This window comes from Leuresthes tenuis, unplaced genomic scaffold (genome assembly GCF_036924035.1).
Source record: "Leuresthes tenuis unplaced genomic scaffold, fLeuTen1.0.hap1 SCAF_23, whole genome shotgun sequence".
NCBI lineage: Eukaryota > Metazoa > Chordata > Actinopteri > Atheriniformes > Atherinopsidae > Leuresthes > Leuresthes tenuis.
Genome location: NW_027325377.1, coordinates 9,113,262 through 9,122,191, shown reverse-complemented (window position 1 = coordinate 9,122,191; position 8,930 = coordinate 9,113,262).

Below are 8,930 nucleotides of genomic sequence, written 5' to 3'. Positions count from 1 at the left end.
CACGTGCATATTAAAGTATAGTATGGTTCCACTTGTTGCTGTGCGCACAGTAGTCATGTTTTGTATGTTATCTCGCAGTGTGTTAGTTAATAAACCACGATTTCTTTTTGTTATGGGTAACATCACAGAGTTGTAGTCTTACACACTTCTCTGCAGCTTCCCAGGAGCAAATCTAGAAAATATACCCACAGATCCACAGACCCACAGGTCACTACCCACAACTCGTGACCATAGGTGAGGATGGGAACGTAGATTGACCAGTAAATAGAAAGCTTCGCCTTCTGGCTCAGCTCCTTCTTCACAAGGACGGGTCGGTGCAGAGCCCGCAACAATGCAGACGCCGCACCGATCCGCCCGTCAATCTCACGTTCCATTCGTCCCTCACTCGTGAACAAGACCCTGAGATACTTGAACTCCTTCACTTGGGGAAGGATCTCATTCCCGACCCGGAGAGAGCAAATATGATTTGCATATTTAAGTAGGGACGTGGACAGGGAGAAGTCTGGTACATGTGCGCTCAATTCCACGTTGATTGGGATGTACAAAGGAAATGTGCTTGGACGCACAGATTCATTCATCCAGATATTTTTGTGCATAGGAGGGCATTTGGGTTTCAATGTACACCATGTTTCAGTAGGAAATTCACGCAAGTCTTTGTACATGAGGCCCTCTCCAAATCCTCTGTCCCTGAACACACGTTTTCTTCCAATCGCACCATTTACAATGTCTTCCAACACCGCTAAAGCAGCCATTGTTTTTAATGGTATGCATTGCACCACTTTGCGCATGCTTTTATATCCACTCGTGTAATTGCAGACACATGGGTGTTTTAATTGTTCATTTGTCTCAAATGTGCACATCACTCAGTCAGAGGACAAATTGTGTTCACATTTATTTATTATAACAGTTTCCTAAGTGTCGCCAAATAATCAACAGCTGTGGAAAAGTGCATACGACAGCCCTTTAGTTGGCGTGAGGCACTGCACATTTCCACGGTCTTTTTGCTCTTAATACATCTGATCTTACACTTTGTACATGAGGCCCCTAGAGAGAACCCACACATACACGGGGAGAACATGCACATCCACACAGAAAGGCCCCAGCTGGGAGTTGAACCTGGAACCCTCTTGCTGTGAGACAACAGTGCTAACCAACACACCACCATGCAGCCATTACAAATCCAAGAGTCTAATCTAAATATGATAGCATTTCCTCAGCTCTTCAGTCTCATGTCGAGAGACGAGTTTCAAGGAGGATGAGGAGAGAGGACCTCTAGCAGAGCTGCGCAACATTCTTCACAAGAAGCTCATGACTCTGAGGAGAGTGGAGTGGCATAGGAGAAAGAGGAAAGAGATGCCCAGGAAGTGGGCTGCCTTCATAGCGAATCCTTTTGGGTTCACAAAGCTGCTGCTTGGGAAGAAGAAGAGTAGCCAGCTCACCTGTTCCAAAGCTGAGATCAACCGCCACTTCAGAGACACTTCCACCTGCGACAGATCCAGGGAGCAAGATCTGGGCCACTGCCAGCACCTGATTGATCCACCTGCACCATCTCTGGATTTCAACGGGAAGGAGCCCAGCTCAAAGGAGATCCAGGAGATGATCAAGAGGGCCAGAGCAAGCTCAGTCCCGGGACCAACTGCCCAAGCTACTCCACAGGCTCTGGAAGTGCTCAGCAGTGGCGGTTTTGCAGAAGGGATGTGGATCACAAAGGAAGAAGAGTCGAAGACCAACGACCAATTCAGAACCATCTCGCTGCTCAGTGTTGAGGGAAAGATATTCTTCAGCATTGTTGCCAGGCGCCTGACCGATTACCTCCTGAGGAACTTGTACAAATGGGAAATCTGGGCTAATCTGAAGTGGTCCTCTACCTACTACATTAGTCCTGAATGAATCAGAGTGAACTGATAGCTAGTCAGCTGGATCTATTGGTTTACCAAAAATGGACAGCTGACCATATAAATGTGCAGATGATGATGACCTTACTGCTTCCTGATCAAAATGAGGTCCTGAAGAATGTGATGGTCCCAGAGCTTCCTGGTCAAGAAGATCCCTCTGGCTCAATATGTGGAGCTCCAAAATATTTTAGAATTGCTCCTGCAAAGACAAAGCTCTTTCAGTTCCCAAGCTACATAGATTAGTGCATATTCCTATTTTATAATTGCAATGATGTTGCAGTAATGCAGAAAATTAGAATCAATCTGTTTCTATATTAAACTCTGTAATGTACAGCATCCATTTCAAGCTTGTACCCAATTACAAAGTTGTCACTTTTAAGAAGTTTCTGCATTAATTTACACATTGTACTAAAGTAATAAAACTAAGAAAAATGATCCACTGCCACAATATACTTCACACCGCGCTCGCCACCCGTTGTTCCGGCACTCCTCCACTAGCTCAGCCTCCTCGATACGGTCCACCCAGGGTACGGTGAGTTCCAGGAGAACGATCTGCTTAGAGGTCTCTGAAATGAGTAGCATGTCAGGCCACAGTGTTGTAGTGGCGACAGTTTCTGGGAATTTCAATTGCTTTTCCAGGTCAACTTTCAACTCCTAGTCTTGTGCTGTTGCAAGCAGGCCCTGGCTGCTGTTGATGGTTTCTCTCCAGCCCGGACAAAAGCAATGGTGTTTATCACTGGGCAGAGGCACTTGCAGTAGCCAATTCCACAGCTGATGGTGTTCGCTATGGCCTTCAGGACTTGGTCAGCTGAGGATGTGTTCCAGAGTCCCCCTTTTTAGATAGAGGTTGCAGGCTGGTGACTCCACCAATCCCCAGCAGAACAGGTTGGATGGGCTCTGTAGTACATCGTAGACAGCCCGAATCAGGAATCGTATGTAATGGGGCTCTGCTTTCCACAGCTCCGCCCATGAGACTCTGCGGTCCACTGCATGCTCCCATCTTGTCCAGGCTCCCTGCTGCCGCATTCCAACCATCCTGCTGGCCCACTCCTCCTCTACTGATGCCTGCACCTCTTGCTACTCATGCCCCTGCACCTTGTCATAGTGAGATGTTGTGCCACTGCCCTGGCCAGCTTTTCCATGAGTCACTGTTCCCAGCAGTGACCTGTGCCGTAGCTATGACTCAGCCACATCCACAGCCTCAGCTGCCCTCCACCTCCGCCCTGTCACCTTGATCCCAGCCTGGGAGACCTCTGACTCTCTTCACTAGCATGTTCATATGTTCATGGCGAGTGCGAATAGGATCACTGAAATGGATCAGTAATGATCCCCTTCTCAAGTTTGTGCCAGTCTGATGTTGTAGACCCAGCAGAGACTCTCAAACTGAAACTATTGTAGTAGTCCAGAGTGAGGTCTCCAAACTTGTCTGAGATGTGGTGCTGGCGCAGGGCCTCCTCAACCAGTTTTTGGGGTATGGACCCATAGGTGTTTGTGAGGTCCAACCACAGCACCTGTCACAGTCTGCTCTGTCACAGTTTGTCATGACACAGTTTATGTTTAATCATGTTATGTCTAGTCATGTTTTTCCCCTACCACCTCGGTTCACTCACGTCACCTGGCTCATTGTTCACAGCTGCACCTCATTCACTGATCACTCCCTCCACAGTATTTAGCTTCCTGGTTTCCTTTCAGTCACTGCAGAATCCTTACTAACACTTCATGCCTTGCCACACAGATAAGTCTCGTTTAGTCGTTCTCAGTCTTGTTTTGTCTTGCTTTGTTTCTCATAGTCTTGTTTTGTTATTTCATAGTTTAGTATTTTTGATAATCCGGCTCAGCAGCGCTTTTTGTTCTTGCTCCTTGTCCCCTTTTTGTTAATAAACCTTGTTACGTTTGAAAGAACTGCATCTGGGTCCTACCTCTCCAACGAACCGTGACAGCACCACCAGGTTCCCCTTGGCTTCCCTGATCAGCTGTGTGACCACACCTGTGTGCTCCAGACACCCTGGCACCTTTGGGATACCTGGACCGAGGTGTCGATCCCCAAAAAAGAATATGGCAGAAGCTGCCATCATCATTATTTTCACAGAACATTAGTGAATGGGGAAAAGACAAAGCTGACTTGACTTATCTATTTAAAAAACAAAACAATGGTCTTTACTGCTTTTGTTGTAAATTATTTTCAAAAAAGGAACACAAACTAAAAACAGAAGGACTCACAGACTGGAAAAACTTAGGCGTACTTTTGAAAAGTCACGAAAGCAGTCCAGAGCATACAACACACGCAACTTGGAAAGATTTGGAGCTGCGTTTACAAACTGGAAAGACAATAGACCAAGCTGAAGGGACACTATTGGAGGCTGAAAAGAGGTGCTGGAGAGATGTCCTGACTTGCTTAATCTCCATTATACAATCCCTAGCTAAGAGAAAAGTTGCATTGAGAGGTTCATTGAACATGTTACACCAGCAAAATAATGGAAATTTCTCAAAATAGGTGGAACTTCTTACTAAATTTGATCCTGTCATGAAGCAGCACATTGAGCGTGTTGAGAGTGGCCACTTCAGTCATTTCAGCTATCTTGGAAATATCCAAAATGAACTTCTTGCTTCAATCAGTGAGAAAATGCTGGACACAATGGTGACTAAGATTAAACAGTCCATTTATCATTCAATAATTTTGGATTGTACTCCTGATGTAAGCCCACCAAGAGCAGATGTCAGTCATCATAAGGACTGCCAAAATGGACAAAACACCAGAAATCAAGGAACTTTTTATGGGATATGTGGCTTTTCAAACAACAGGTCTTGGTTTACATCTTTGATTTTGAACAAACTTATGGAGCTGAATATTCCCTTTGATGATTGCAGAGGCAAATTGTATGATAATGGTGCCAATATTATTGGGAGGAACAAAGGAGTTAATGCCAGGCTTCTTGAGAAGAATCCTTGTGCACTTTATGTTCCATGTGGGGCACATTCCCTAAACTTGGTGGTGGCTGATGCAGCAAAAACTACAGCAGATGCCATCAGCTCCTTTGGCAATGTACAGAAAATGTACAGCCTTTTTTCATCAGCCCCACAAAGATGGGTAATGCTAAGGGAACATGTCACTGTTGCACTCAAGGCCTGGAGTGACACATGGTGGGAGAGCTGTAGTAACAGCATAGAGGCCTCTAAAATAAGGGAAGCATTGTTGGAGGTCAGAGAAAAAATTACCAAGCCCAAAGTTTGGCAGAAGAGGTTGGATCATTTCTCATTTTTGCATAGTAGTATGGTATGGCATTCTAACCATATGAACCATGTCATCAAGCTCCTGCAGTCTGCCAATATGCAGCTTGATGTGGCTGTTGACCTCCTCACTAAGGCAAAAACATCTCTGACTAATTACAGAAAAACTGGCCTCTGCTAAAGACATTTGTGAGGAAATTAATGTGGAGCACTTTGCCTATGAAGCCCCCAAAGAGCCTACTGCAGATTCCACGAAGAGGCTAGAAGCAACATTCTTTGTTGACACAGCCATTGAATCCTTAAAGGATAGGTTTGAAACACTAGGTGAAGTGAAAGCCAGATATGGAGTGCTGCTCAAGTTCCAAAAACTGGATGATCAGGAATTGTGCAACCAGTGTGACAACCTCTGCAGGACATTAAGCACTGGAGATTAAAGTGACATTGATGGAAAGGAGCTGGCTGTGGAGATCAAAAACTTGCCATGATTCCCTTCTGATGACATGACTGCTCTTGAGCTCCTCACTTTCATCCACAAAAAACATTGAGACACTGTATCCCAATCTGTGGATTGTCCTGAGAATCACCTGCACTCTGCCTGTGACTGTGGCCTCAGTAGAGAGGAGCTTCTCAAAGCTGAAGCTCTTCAAGACCTACCTAAGGTCATCAATGGGACAGGATCGCCTCACTGGTCTTGCAATAATCAGCATCAACCATGAGATGGGAAAGCAGCTGTCATATGAGGACATCATTGATGACTTTGCAAATAAACCAGCCAGGAAGCAGACATTTTTAGGACAGTACACTGACTGTTCCTGTGGATAACCTGTGTTATTACTTTGTATAGTATATTAGTTGTTATGCTGATAAGTGTGAGACTGTGATGTTAAATAAGCATTATTTTTAGTGTTGGTTTCTTTTCATTGTTGAACTTTAAAATTTATGCTGGTTTGTTGCATTTTCTTATTTAAAGTCAACATTTTTCAAAAACACTCAAAATCTGTTTTATTTATTGATCATTGTAATATAGATTTTTTTTAATCAGTTTAATTTGCTTGAGTGGTGTGAGTGAGGATAGCTGTATAAGGTGATATCCTGTATAACTGACTTGCTCATTTCTGTGCTTGCACAGCAGCCTGATAAGGAAATATCTCTGAGAACAACAGGTTGTAAAACTAGGACCGCACCCACAACGGTCTTCTGAAAGTAACGCCTTATACCAGTACACACACGCACACACATAGAGGAAGAGATAAGATATTGACGCACACACATCTCATAAGGCGGAGACTGAACTCAAGTCTATATAACATCACACCCCTAGACAACGACAGAGCTTTTCCGTACTTTGTGCTGTTCGCATGCATTGTACTGAACTGCTCTCCGCACTTTGCAAACTGCGCAAATAAAACTGTGATGATTCTTATATCGTCTCCTCTGTCTTCCTCCTTCACTGCATCAACGGACTCGGAAAGAGGTACAGGTTGACCTCAACAATTTTGGGGGCTCGTCCGGGATGTGGTGAGGAGAGGACGGAGTTCATTCGGATAAAAGATTCCTTCACGGTGACAGAGACGGGACACGAGCCGGCACGTTAACACAGAGGTAAGCAGAACCTGTTTTATCAAACTCTGCACATTGAATATCTTAAAACAACGTGTCCTGTCCTGAAACTGGTGGTTGAATCAGCAAAAGACGATAAGAATTAATGTCGAGAACTGCGTAAAAAAAAAAAAAAAAAAAAAAAAAAAAACTATAAAAGAAAAGTGAATATAAAAAGAGGATAAAACAGACTGTCTTTGGTCGTGGCGGACCCCACCGGTTGCCTGACGAGGAACCGGAAGCCTGAGAGGCTGCTGGGTTAGAGTCCCGGGGAGGTGAAGACACCCCGAATTCTACTGGGTTTGAGTCCCTGGGGTTAGAGTCCCCTAAAGTAGTATACTCTACGGAGTTGGGTTAGAGTCCCTTGAGGTTATACTCCTCATAAATTCTTGAAGTCTGTTTGGGGTTAGAGTCCCCTAAAGTAGTATACTCTACGGAGTTGGGTTAGAGTCCCTTGAGGTTATACTCCTCATAAATTCTTGAAGTCTGTTTGGGGCTAGAGTCCCCTATACTAGAGTACAGGAACAGGGTTCCTGAGGTATTTTTCTATAAGTGCATTTTGAAAAAGTTTGTGAAGATTTTAACGTGCTTTGTGTGTTTTTGTATTTGTTTGAGAGAAATAAGGAGAAGCGGGCTGTGGGAAAAATAAAATTCTGAGGTGTCTAAAGGTGAATGGGTACATAAAACGGTGTCTTGACAAACTCGACAATCAGACAGAGGAAACCTAACGGTGATAACGTAATCTGTCTGAGCCATCGAAACCTAGCGGTGCTAACATAAGTGGCTTGGTTTGTCAAAAGGGTCAGTTGCTCGGGTGTTATGCCATACAAACTGACTGGCCGTTAATAAATCATCACCTTACAAGGCCTGTTGCTCGGACGTACGTCATACAAACCGGCTGGCCTCAGAATTTAGAAAAAGAGAAGTAAAATGGAGGGAGAGTTTGACAGGGAAATAGATGATGGGGGATGGGGCCCAGGTACGGGTGCCTGGAGGCCCCTCGAGCTGCAGTTAGAGAATACGTTAAAAGCAGCAGGGGCAGTGTTACCTAAAAAGGGTAGGGACAGGAAATTAGCCGACATAAAGGGACAAGTGGAACAATTGGTGAGATATAAGGGCAAGAAAATGTCAGACCCCGGTCCGTTAGGGGCCTGGTTGTGGGAAAAGGAGAAAGAATGTAAGGTGAGGAAAGAAGAGCTGGCAGAGCAGGGACAAAAGGCAGGTGTGCTGCAACGTTCAAAATTAAAAAAAGGAGGCGAAAGAGCAGGAGGAGCGACGACGGGGCTGGTCTGAGCTGGCGGTCTTCTGGCAAAGTGTGAGACATCTCCATGAGAACGCAGGAAAACCAGGAGGCAAACAAATGGTAACTGCACCTGACACTCCTACATGCCCACCTCCATATGCACCGCCTGCTGCACCAGGGTTATATCCCACACTATATGTGACTAGTGGTACACTTCAGGTTGGAGCCTCAGAAGAGACACTTGTAAGTGACAGTGTGACTGAAGCAGGTGCAGCCACTCCTACAGCATCAATCTCTGAGACTTCAGTAAGGACAGGGACGACGTCCAAATCTTCTTATAACCCCTTCACAGGTGATAACCTTTCGGCGCCCCCAGACCCATTCTCGCAGAGACAGGCAAGAGAACAGGCTCCACAGCACACGGTAAAACGAAAAGTCACACCACAGCCACGGAGGCAGGTCATGAGGGGAAGTGAGATTTCAGATTGTGAGGAGGAAGCAGAAGCAGCAGGGACAGCTTCTTTTCAAGGAAAGGGACAGTGGGAAGGTGAAAGACAAGAAGTACCAGTAAGTTTTAGCTTGGCAGGAACATGGAGGGAGGATGATGAAGATTCAGCCGTCAGGAAAGAGAGAGAGCTAGATGAGTTATGTCGGAGAGAGATAGAAGAGCTCTGTCAAAAAAGGGACGGACTGGTGAGAAGTGTAGAGAAAGGAATGAAGGTGGCAGAGGAACTGACAGATACGATAGGCAGAAGAGTTAGCCAGCGCCGACGTGGTGGGACAATCCTTCCGGTCACCATGTACCCACTAACAGCAGTACCAGGACAAGGTGACCGGTACCGACCATTTACTATAGGGGACATACAGGCCATAGTGGAGAAACTACCACCTGTAGCCGAAGGTGGAAATTTGTGGCTTAGCAAATTGGATTCTCTGACGGCAGGACAGAAATTGGCATTGGGGGA